Consider the following 6,000-nt stretch of genomic DNA (forward strand, 5'->3'; position numbering starts at 1 on the left):
ACAGCACCCCATCCAGGAAACAAGCCTTTAAAATAAACCTGGGAAGAAGTGGGAACACTGCCTTGCATTGTATTGTTCACAGGGGTGAAACGTTTCCCTGTGGATTAGAACTAAAATCCCACCAGAACCCTTTTAAAAACGGAGATAGTTTTGCTTATCTGAGTTCTGTGCAGAAATCTGGCCATCACTTTCTAGTCTATCAATCTGAGTTCTTTCATGAATACCAAATTAATTTCAAAAAAATCAGAGTCAGTAAAACAATTTCTGTAGAGGAAGCAGCAGTATTGGGAGAGAGATGGAAATATGGGTTTGCATTAAATTCCCCTTTTTTGTCAGATGATAGGGATGCTTCAGAAGTATTACTGCAAATATTTAAGGAACAAAACCCCAACAATTTCTCCACACTTATATAAAACATTTTGTTCTCAAATAAAAGCAGACAAATATGTGGGCATGAGAGAAGAAATAAAGCATTGCAGATAGGAGAACACATAAGAGCAATATTCTGTGTACTAATCCTGAAACTCTGGGGAAGGAGTGAGTGCTTCAGGAGGGGAGCTGTACTGCCAAAATTTTGGGACTCTGATATTCCTGTCTCTTCTCACGAGCACCTCCAGCATCAGTCTTTCAGGTGCTGCCACTGTGGAGAAATTTGGCTGGAGTGGTTCTCCCTGTCTGGGTGGTGGAAAAGGTGCAATGTACCTGGGAAAGTCATCAGCCCCCATGGAGAGGTGACCCCACACCCAGTGGGACTGCGGAATATAGTGAGAACAGAGTCTGGGAAAAAATGGCTGGCTTTTGAGAACCCACCCAGAAGCCCATGTTTGTGACAAATGTAAGTTACTGGAAGCTCTAAAACCAGGAAGTCTTTTACATTGAGCTCCAATAGACTGTATAAAAGAAATTGAGCTCCAAAGTGAACGTAGAGGTGCTGTCAGTGTTGTGCTCTTGTCTCTGTGGGGGTTAAGCAATTCAGCTCCCTAGAGAGCTAAACACATCTCAGGAAAAAAAAAAATAAAAAAAGAAGGCTCAGCTCATGAGGGCAATTGGGAAAGCTGGGTTATTTTAGGAGGCTGGAGAAAAGGAGAAAGGTAACAGTAGGGAGACAGGCTGAATTGAGAGGATCAGGACAATATGCCAACAGAGTCATCACCTGTAGGAAAGAATGGGCAGAGTTTTCTCCCCATGAATTTCAAGTCCTGGTGTCTTGAAGAGGAAACTACAGGCTTAAAGTCCCCTTAAAGAGGGATGCCAGAGATACAGACCCATCTTTTCTTCCAGAATAAACCGGTGGCTGCTGTATGAAACCTGAGGTCAGGTAAGAACTGCCTGGTACAAGTTATAGTGACCAGAACTGAGCTGAAAAGAGATCCAAGCTGTTATGGCATTTGTTTGTATGAACAAAGAATGAATGGTCATCTAAACCTTTAAAAATATCTGATTTGCCTTCCATGTTTTTCCCCATATTTACATTCAGGCAAGAAGTGCTTTTGAGTGTGGGTGACATTGTACCAATTAACAAACTGTGGTTTCTTGACAGTCGACTCATATTCAACAATATTTGAGACATATTGTTTTGAAATCTTTAGTCTACAATTGAGGAATTATATCCATAAACAAATTGCAATTGATTAATTGAGACAGACACATAATATTGTTTCTGTTCTCCTAAGGTACGTATTGATGTTGTGGATGTCCTATACCTGGAAATGTTCAAGACCAGGTTTGATGGGGCTTGAAAGATGACCCTGCTTATAGCAAGGAGGTTGAAATAAGGTGATCCTTAAGGTCTTTGCCAACCCAGACTATTTTATGATTCTATTCCAAACATTTATGTTCAAAGGATAACAGGAAGAGCACGCACAAAGAGCTTCAGTTATAATTACACTTTTGAAGTAATAAAATAATACATTAAAAGACAGCAACAGATTTTGAGTTTCTTTTGGAACATCTAATTTGATGTATTTTAAACTGAGTATTCAAATTTAAGAGGAACTTACAGAGCCATAATTTAGAAGTTGTAGACTCTTTTTGGAATGGTAATTTTTTTTTTCCTCTTAACTGTGTTCTTATTGCTCATGAGGTTCCAAAAGCACCTTGAAATTTTTGCTTGCAGTTCAAGTCCATTCCTAAAAAAAATTGTTCATTAAAAAAAAGTGCTTTGCTTTTATTTTCTACATAGTTCATATTCTTGCATTCTTGGCAATGCTAGGAGCAGACCAGGAGCTGTCATTCCAGAAGCAGCTATCTGAAGTCTAGGCAGACTTGTGGATTTTACATTAAGAGCCTATTTTGCAGAAATCCTTTATTCTTCATTACCAAAATACAGGTTTGATGAGTATCATGATACTGTTGCTTTTTTATTTATGCTTCTGTTCTTACAAAAATTGATTGTGACTCCACTTCAGTTGGTTTTCCTATCTATTATAATATGACATATTCAAGAGGCTTTTTTTTTTTTAGACAACAGTTTATGTTTAGAAGTTCTAGTCCAGAAAATCTTATCTTTCATAATTTCTTTCTGGTTTTCATTGAGTTTATTTCTAGCAATTGGTAATACTCAGAGTCCTGCATTTCAGTCTGAAGGTTTTTTGTCTTTCTGCCAAAACCTTCAGCATAATTCTGCTGTCCTTGCTACTCAGTGTTTGTTCTTGTAAACAACTATAGGATTTCCTTACAATCAGACTATTCCTAGGACAAGGGGGAATGGCTTCCAGCTGAAAGAGGGTAGATTTAGAATATATATTAATTAGAAATTCTTCCCTGTGAGGGTGGTGAGGCCCAGAGAAGCTGGGGATGCCCCATTGTGAAGGAGTGAGGCATAGACCCAGACCAGCAGGGAATCTGAATCATTTATTCAAAGAAACAAGCTGGTTTTATACACTTTCTCCAGGCACAGTATTTCCTTTCATGGTAAGTCTCACTCTGTGACCTATCCCATGTTGCCACGTCAGCAACTCTCTTTCTAAACGTCCTTTTATGGGGTGATCACGCCCTGTTCAGGAATCTGGTAGCTTCCAGCAGCTCCCACAGGGGTCTGCTGCGTGACACCTCCTCCCCCAAGGGTCTGGTGGAGACTGCCTCTCTGTGCCCCCATGTGCTCCTCTATGCTGCCATGTGCTCCTTTGTGCTGTCATGTGCTTCTGCAGGCAAGTCCTACAGCCCACAGCTCAACTCCATCCCATCTCTTCCCACACCCCATTTCTGAAAGTGTCCAAGGCCAGGTTGGATGGGGTTCTGGGAACCCTTCTAGTGGGAAGCATCCCTGTTTGTGGCAGAAAGGTTGAAACTAGATGATCTTTAAGGTCCCTTCCAACCCAAATCACTCTATGATTCTATGAGTAGCTCAGCAGAATACTTTTATAAATGTAAGTATGTAGGAATTCCATTTTCTTTATGATCTATGGCTGGTTCTGCAACTAAAAAGCAGAAGTGACCCTGTTAAATAACGCTTTACAAAAAACATTAGGAAAGATCTGTGCTGTGCTCTGTTATAATTTCATTTCAAGTCTTTCTATTTCTTGTTCTGAATATTATAGCTCAGAATATGAATATTCAGCTCTGTTCACTCTGGTGCCAACAGTGTTCTGGTAGCTGTAATCCTAGAACACACTAAATTCCTTACTGAATGTCTCTGTATCAAAATAATAGGTATCATTTCAAAGATTATGCACCAGCTTCAGCCTGGGTTACAACAAACTCTGTAACCTTTGTGTAATGGTACACAAAGTACCTTCCCACATTACCAAATTTTTACATAGTTAAAACTTTTTTTTTTTTCATCTACAAAAAACCTTATAGTTTTCTTTTTAGTCTTTATAAAAAGTTATAATCATAATAACTTTATAGTCTTATTTTTTCTCCTTATGTCCAAAGGACAAGATTTCTCTTGGCAATTCCTTTTGTTTTCTTTGTATTTCAGGAGTCACACAGGAAAGCTCTGTAAGGATTGTCTCCTTTTGGATACATTTATTTGCACATATATATGTAAATGGCCAGGAGAATACTTTCCTTTGCTCCTTTTTTTTTTTCCTCCCTTAAGTGGATCAAGCTGCAAAATTATATTCCATCTGCATGAACAGCCTTCCAGAAAAAAATAAGAGCAGATTAAGAGCTGACTTCAGAGCTGTGGATGCTGAATCTTTGAAGATGTATTCATTTCACTTGCCTCTAACCATCTGAAAACTCAGTACTTAGTGCAAGACTGGAAGGTCTCTGTAGTCACTGGAGACAAACTGGTCCTCCCAGGAGGCCATGTGAGCTATTCTGGTGTATGAAGGATGAATTTTTCTCTGTCTGCCTTCTGCTTGTAGTGGAGTTGTACTTTCTTGTCTCTCCAGCACTGTTGGACTTGGCTGCCTTTCACACCCTTTGACACATCTCAGTTCACAGCATTTTGAGAATGGTGGGTTTTCTCTTCACCCCCTCTGGAGCACTCCGGTTTTCCCCACTGACCATGGAGAACACTCTTAGACTATAGAAGAACCTAAGTCACACATCAGATGCCAAGACAACTGAGAATTTAGAAGAAACAAATCCTACTCTTTGAAGCAGTACTGATAAACCCAACAAGACCATCTATCCAATTAGCAGTGCACATGTCTGAGTAAGAAGCCAGGATAATGTGCAGAGGGAAGAAAACATTTAGGGAGAATACAGAAAAAAGGGTGCTTTAGTCCCTCTCCAAAAGGTATGCTGGTGTCTGTCACTGGGGCAGATGGAGAGACCTACCTTTTGCAGATTTTATAGTCATGGAGTTAAGGGAAAAGAGTTTTTTTTTTTTTTTTTTTTTTTTTTTTTTTTTTTTTTTTTTTTCCAGTAAACCTCAAACACAAATTTTGAAGGAGAAGGTGCCAAATATACAGTGGTCAGTACAGCCAGTGATGGGGGTCCTTTAGTTCAGATCTTCCCACCCCTGCAGTGTTGCTGGGGTCCAGCCCTTCTCCTGAGGCTGCTTCGCTTAATCCAAACAATTATGTGATAAGTGCAGGCAGTGGGAGCAGCAAGGAGTCTAAGAGGCATGCTTTAAGAGTCATGGCCAGAAGGGATTTTTACTCCCATACTCTTTCTCTCTGGTCCCATTCAGTTCAAAATGGTGCAGGAAATGAACTGATTGTTTATTTCCTGAAACAAATAAGCACTTCAGAGAGAATCTAGTGTTCTGATCAAAAGAAAGGCAACATTAAAAACATGCAAGCAGTAAAAGGAAAATCTACTATTTCTTAGAAAAACAATGCTTTGCAGCCCTAATCTGTTACTAAAAGTTCCCATTAATCCCTAGCAATACGATCAATCTGTGGTGAAAATTTAGTCTTATATGTATGAACTGGAAGTGATCTTACTAGTGTTTTACTACATCAGGTCTGATAAACTCCCATATCTATTTCAGTTAAGCTTGTTTTGATCCACTTAGAACATAATTTTTACTTCCATAATTTCTGGGGGGGCAATTTCATTTGTCTCAGACTGAAGTTATGAAAAAAGTGTAACTTAGCAGTTGGAGGATGCATGCACTCTCCCACATGTGCATGCAAACACACAGACACCTAGATATTTGTGTAGCAGAGGTGCCTGTGTGATGCTTTGGAATTCCCCTCTTGGTTCCTCAGTTCCTGATGGTGTATTTGGGTCAGGCTTTGGTGTCTGAACTGCAGTATACCTATGGGAAGAACAATTCAATGGGCAAGTTCAGCTGCAGTTGATGTTCCATCTGCAAGTGAGAAAGTGGTCTACAATTGAAAGGCTTTATTTCCAAAAGAAGACAAAGGGTGCTGGAGAAGGAGACAGGTGTGAGGTCTGTACCCTGGAGAAATATCAACTGCAGTAAGTTGCTGTTAGGAAGGAGGTTTTTTTGTTCTTCTCTGCAAAAAAATAATCAGAGGGATGTAGCACCTCTCCTGTGAGGATAAGCCAAGTCGGGTTGTTCAGCACAAGAGAAAGCTCTTGAGAAACCTTATTGTGGCATTTCAGTATTTACTAGGAGCTTGTAAGAAAGATGGG

The sequence above is a fragment of the Vidua chalybeata genome, chromosome 4 (genome assembly GCF_026979565.1).
Source record: "Vidua chalybeata isolate OUT-0048 chromosome 4, bVidCha1 merged haplotype, whole genome shotgun sequence".
In the NCBI taxonomy this organism is placed as follows: Eukaryota; Metazoa; Chordata; class Aves; order Passeriformes; family Viduidae; genus Vidua; species Vidua chalybeata.